The sequence below is a fragment of the Astatotilapia calliptera genome, chromosome 4 (assembly GCF_964374335.1).
Source record: "Astatotilapia calliptera chromosome 4, fAstCal68.1, whole genome shotgun sequence".
Taxonomy (NCBI): domain Eukaryota; kingdom Metazoa; phylum Chordata; class Actinopteri; order Cichliformes; family Cichlidae; genus Astatotilapia; species Astatotilapia calliptera.
In genome coordinates, this window is record NC_137425.1 from 6,891,708 (window position 1) to 6,898,121 (window position 6,414).

The 6,414-nt window shown below is 38.0% G+C and overlaps 1 long non-coding RNA gene across 2 annotated transcripts in view; it reads right to left on the reverse strand.

Annotated features, from left to right (window-relative positions):
• The window catches only part of LOC113020371 (uncharacterized), a 41,959-nt gene extending 35,557 nt beyond the window's left edge, over positions 1 to 6,402 (reverse strand). For both annotated transcript variants that reach the window (XR_013908468.1, XR_003272190.2), the window contains exons 1-2: positions 6,088 to 6,402; positions 1,535 to 1,641 (exon numbers count right to left, since the gene is read on the reverse strand). This is a non-coding gene — a long non-coding RNA (uncharacterized LOC113020371). The remainder of the gene's footprint in view (positions 1 to 1,534; positions 1,642 to 6,087) is intronic.
• Positions 6,403 to 6,414: the final 12 nt, after the last annotated feature.

The following is a 6,414-nucleotide window of genomic DNA, read 5'->3' on the forward strand; positions in this document are numbered from 1 at the left end:
CATTCAAGAAAAAAAGTTTTTCTTTGGGTCTCTCTCTTTTTAAGTTCCTCGTCACAGAAAATTGTCTTTTTAAAAATTTGAAAAGCTAAAAGAATTTTATAAGCAGCACAGGTCTTACAAAATAGGGTCATTAAAGGCAAAGTATATCATATGGTAGCTCTGTGTGGAAATACTCGATATATCGATTCCAGTGATTCAGTCACGCCCAGCCATAGTTTACATGATGAGCTGAAACATTCTGTTCAGTTCAGGAAGAAAACACAGCAAATAAAGATAAACCTTTATTCTATTCTTGTTGTCCATATAACAAAGCCTTCCACCATTAATAACAGATATAGTGCCCTGGCACCAGGGACCTCAAGATCAAACTTATTCTTTATAATAAATTGTTATGACGAGGTAACTAAAGCTTGCTTTCTATTCAAGTTGAGCACTTTCTACTACAAATCTCATTTACCCAGAGCTTTTATCTATATTTTTCTAATGTGCACATACAAATGCATCAAAATGTAAAGTTGCATTCAGGGGGAGACTACGGGTTCAGTACTTCAACATGCAGACTGGAGACTTCACTATACAGACTGGAAGAGCTGGGGGATTGATCAACTGACCTTCCAATTGATAGATTACCCACTCTACCATCTGAGTCACAGCTGGAATTGAGGAACATAGAGGCCTGAACTACCTGCAACAGCAACTTCTGTATGAATGACACCAAATGTACCTTCTCTAAAGGAAAACATTGAGTCTGGCTTTGGTTTGAAAGTAGCTTAGGAGAACAAACTGTTCTGGTAACACCTGTCACCTGTAATGTAACAGTCTGTCAGCACTGATAATCTTCTCGCAGTGGTCCTTAATTTCCTTGTAATCCTGTTTCAGTCTCTGCTTCACTGTATAGTGCATGAAGCAAAGATTTCTCCATTGTATATAAGCTCATTAAAGACTGGACTGACTTGCTTGTTTTTGTTGGAATGCATTTCACTGTTTGGGCTGCTTTTGCTTCTTTTTAAATGGCATTTATATGTTCAGAAAATTAATGTACACATATGTCTAGACCAATCACAGTACAGCTACATTATTCAACGACCCCGTTTGGCTGAACAAGCACAAACTCCACCGGAGTGTTCAGTGTGTGCTCCCAACTTGCTTTCACTGCCCCCAAGTGGCTGAAAAAAGTGCCCTGACACAAGCCCCTTCAAGGTGTACAGGCTCCACATTTTTCCCATGCAAGTAATTCACTAAATTGTTATAGGCACTACACAGAATTTGTGACTACTGGCTGAAATCAATAGACCATCTCATTCAACTGAAAGATCCACAAATCTTGTAACTTAAAATAAAAACTGCAAGCTGCAAATACATTCAATCCTCTTTGTATTGATGATAGAAGTGGAGTTGTTATGGACTTCTTTTTTTTTTGGCCAACATGTCTAATGTGTAATGATTCTTAAAATACATAAACTCATCTCATGTAACGAGCATTCTCAAACCACTTCAGGTCACTGGGACATTTGGGTTTGCACTTTACTCTTACCTTTTGCACAACATGTTTTGAAGTAAAGCCTCTCTTGTTGTATTTCTGCTTCCCCTGCATTTCTGATACAGATGGTGCTGCCATGCTTTCCTCCCAGCTTCAGAGTGCTGATAAAACAGAGAAAACAAAACTTTTTTTCCTTAAATCTGGGAAGCAATACCACCCCCGCTAAACACACAAGACAGGCATAGAGAATACAATAGGGGGTAGACTGGACAATAACATTTTCCATTATATTGCTGGAGGTGCTTGTAACATTTTTTTTCATCTTTATTTCCAAGCAAACACATTCTCATTTTCTGGCCCGAGCATGTTTGAAAGCAACGGCTCAATTCATGTGGGAAAACATAAGGAAAAGTATTAGGTTTGAAAACGTATAGAGAGAGCATTTGATTAAATCTAAAGGATGAAAACAAATTTTATATACCCGTTTATGAAAGCACTGAATTTAATTTGAATAAAATAATATAAAATAACCCTGCAAAAAATTGACAAAATAGATTTTCTGCTTAAACAACCACACCTGCAAGGGAGGCTGATGGAAACATATTTGTATAGCCGCTCTTTCAGCAGCAGGCATCAAACACAAAGACTGTTGTCAACCACTGATGGTGAAAAATGTTTCCCACCGTTTCCGATTAGGAGACAGCGAGGAATAAATAAAAATCACCAGAGCGCTGCTCTAGATCCACAGATTCGCTAAGACCATCCTCAACCATCCATTACAGAAGACAGACGCCCTCCTCTCCACATGTGAACCCTTAATGACCCTCCATCCCCTGCCCGCAGAGCTGCACAGGGCCACAGGAGTCATGAAAGGGCACAGGGGCTGCAAAAGAAAGCACCTCCTCCTTCCATATCAATCAGCTGAAGGTGGATAATCGCCAGCTACTACCCTTCCTTTACATTTATGTTAAGGGTTCAAGGACAATACCAGAAAGACTAACACGGTGTTTCATTATCGTCAGGAATCGGCTCATGTTCTAAGGTGATAGTGAGGAGAAAAAAAACAAAAGAGTAGCAAGAGAACTGTGCATTTTTTACAACCTCCTGCCGGCAGCAGGACTCTACAGCTGGTGCACCAGTTTGTTACAAGTTCAGGAAAAAAACATAGCAGATGGAGATTTCTGTTACGATACAGTCCATTGGTTCTGATTATGAACAGCAGGCAAACCTTCCCACATTTTGATAGCACAGTAATTGCTGTTTAAGATTCGAGATTTGAGAGGTAGCTTTAGAAAAATCAGTGAATGTCTTACTAGACAGAACCTTAGCCTCACAATATGTCCACAAGAGAGAGAAAAACGCTTAAATGCAGCTAAATGTAACCTTACACATGGTGCCACTTCAAAGCTGGCTGATAATGATCATAAAGTATTGCAAAGGTAAGAGTAAAGTTTGCTTTAACAGACATAAGTTGGAGTACTCTACTTCCATGAGAGAAAAGATAAGCAGCTGCCCTCAGGCAAGGTAGATGAATGAGCAGCACATACCGAACGACTTTTTGTGGTTGTGGCTTTGAGATGAAAAATATTTTAGTGAAACTAAGAAAATCGATACTGCGGCTCAGAGTCCAAAAATAAAAGGACTTATTTTAGCCAAAAGCTGGCCTAGTTCTCTCTTGCCAGTCAGTGAATTCACTACTGTGCAGGGATAAACTTCAAAGATGCAGCTATACCAGGATGCAGCACAAACACCTAATGATGCACGGCAGTGACTGACAGGATTGCTCAAACATAAAGCAGCTTTTACTGGCTCTATGCTGAGGTACTCTGCTTTTAATGTTAATTTCCAAATTCAGAATAATCATCTCTGCCAGTGGTATGGATCAGCTCCGATAAAGTAGAACACACAGTGGATGTAAGACATTAATATATGAGAAACACCACCAGACTGCAGTACCAGTGTTGGATTGAATGACAAAAAACACATGTTACAACTTTGCACAGGGGCCATGCCTCTTAAGGTTGTACTCTATTAATTATTCTCCAAGTCTGGGATGAGAAATGGCCCTCTACAACTTTAGTATGGACTGAAAGAGCTGCAAAAGTTGCAGGTAGATCATATCATCAGGGGATTTGTCATTTATCAGGGTATTGTGGATTCTTGAAAACTTTAAAGACTTAAGATCCACGTTGTCTTAAAAGTTATAAAAGCCATTCTTTAAAAACAGCCTTCCGGCTAAAATTGAGATCGTGCTGTTTCACGGGTCACTAATAAAGGAAATGTATTTATTCAACTCAATAAGGAGAAAGCACACCAATGACTCAATATTCAAAACTAGTTGTAATTAGATATTTAAAAAGAAAGATAATCCTTACATTTTATGATGATTTTAATAGGGAAATGTGTAACTGACCAAAAGTCAGACAAAACAGAACAAAGCAAAACGGACAGCACTTTGACACGTAACGGCAAAAAGCTTTCACAAAACTCCTGTGGTTACATTAATTATGGCTTTAGTCTGCTGTTTGTTAAACAGAGCCACACTATGGCACATGTTTGCTTTTCCAGACGACTGACTGGAATGAAGCCGCTGCTAATTAATGCTATTAGTTCCACCTATGCTTCTCTGGCCATGAAAAACACAGCAAGGGTCTAAAATGCAGATACAGTGGTGAGCGAAGCTAGAGACTTATTTACAGAGCACATTTAAAACCAAAAACGGAAGCGCTGATCCTTCTTAACCCAAATAAAAGCCCACTGTGTAGAAGTGTTTAGTGTAAAAATATAAAGACTTGAAGCACGGCAACAGTTTAAACACTTTAATTATGGAGAATAGTCCATTTTACAAAGTGTAGGCTGTTATATAGGCAGACTGTGAGGTATGATCCTTGGCCTTTTTAAATTTTAAATACATTACTGTCTCTGATAAGTATTTGTATTGATCTGCACTATAAAGATATGAATATATTCATTTATGTAGCCCAAAGATGCATCACCAGTTTCATGTGGCTATTTAAATATGGGGACAATTGAATTATTGCTGCTTTCAAGTCTTATCTCATCTTTACTTTTATTTTATTTCCTCAGTTTGTTTTCTATATTTCTAATAAATTTAGATTTTATACCATACTGTTCATACGTCTTGAGCAACACTGCATTTCTTTATATTTTGCTTTCAGCAATTTACTGAAACGTCAAAAAATACATGGAAATACAGTGTATAAAACAACAGCACTTTGATTTGATATGACCAATTTTGTTCTTCAAACCAGCCTGAACTCTCTTGGCAGATTTTCTTGCCATTTCTTCAAGCAGTCTTCAGGAATAGTTCTCCAGGCTTTTTGAAGTACATTCAAAGGTGTTCTTTGGATGTTGACTGCTTTTTGTTCCATTCTCTGTCAAGATGATCCTACAGTGCTTCAATAATGTTGAGGTCTGGGCTCTGAGGAGACCAATCCACAGTCTTCCATTTTATGTTTCTTTTTTTAAATCCAGGTATGAGTCTGTTGGTTTACAGTCATTACTGCTGAAGAATGGAGCTGTGGCCAATCGGATGCTTTCCAGATAGTATTGCATGATGGATCGAAAACTGACTGTAGTTTCCTGCATTCATAATTCTATAATTTTTGACAGGATCTCAAAGAGCACTGACAGCGCCTCCACTGTCTTTACAGACACTCATTTTTGTACCACTCTTCTGACTTCCAACTTATACAATGATAATGACATGAATAAAATTCAAAATTGGATTCAGCACTCTGTGAAACCTGCTGACACGGATTTTCATTCCAATTCATTCCAGTGAATTCTGCATAACTCATGCTTGTCTCCCCGTTTCCTTTCCTTTAGAATAGCTTCCTGACGGCCACTCTTCCACTGAGACCATTTCTGATGGGTTTTTGGGAAAGTATTAAACTGAAGCAATTTGTGAACTTAGAAAACTAACTAAGCTAAAATTTAAAAAGAAAAAGAAAAAATATCCTTAGTTTTAGTATCCATTACTTTGGTAAATAATTGTGTTACCACTTGTCTGACGAGGAATTGACGGATATTTTTAGAGACTGTCTACAAGCCTGAGGTAATGGTTTTCAAATCATTTTTGTTTTATTGTAATACTTGTACTGATTTTCCCAAATCTTGTTACTAATATGTGCCCTTCATACAATAATAATTAAAAACTAATTTTAAAAAAACCTAAACATTTGGAAACAATAAAACAACTAAACTGAAACAAGAAAATAAATTCTGTAAACTAATTAAAAATGAACTAAATGAAAAAATGAAATCAAATAAAAAACGATTAGAAAATATGCTGACACATGTTTTCAACTAATAGCACTTTGGTATTAAAGAGTATTAGGACCACATAGAGGGGAAAAAATATAGTGATCCTTTTTGAGAATAAAGTCGAAATTTCAAGAAAAAAGTCGAAATGTGCAGATAACAGTTGTTTCGAGACAAAATGCCGCAGCTGCGTGATATCAACATTGTAACTGAATATACTAAATGCGATGAAGTACAAATATTTTCCTGCCTATGAGTATATATGCAGATACATATATAAAGAAAAACGCGCAACAAGTTCTTACATAAATGTAATTAATTACCTTTACAGGTGTATTGGTAACAGCATCACTAGTAGCCCTAGTTTGCTAATTAGCTTCAGATACTGCAGTAACTTCAGCACGGGACCTGACGGGTGTGCCGAGTCACCTTCGCACAGGTGTTAGATGAGCAGTGAGGGTACGCCACCCAGTGTTAGCTGAACAGCCGTGTGTGTCTCACTCGCTGTAGATATATTTCCAAAAGCAGCTTAACAGCCAAGCAAGAGCGCGCCGCACGCACACACGGTTCAAGCCTTCCGCATGCGCGCGAGACTAAACGCTACGCTGTCCGGCGCGCGCTGGGAAAAGTTTGATCATCAGTCACTCACC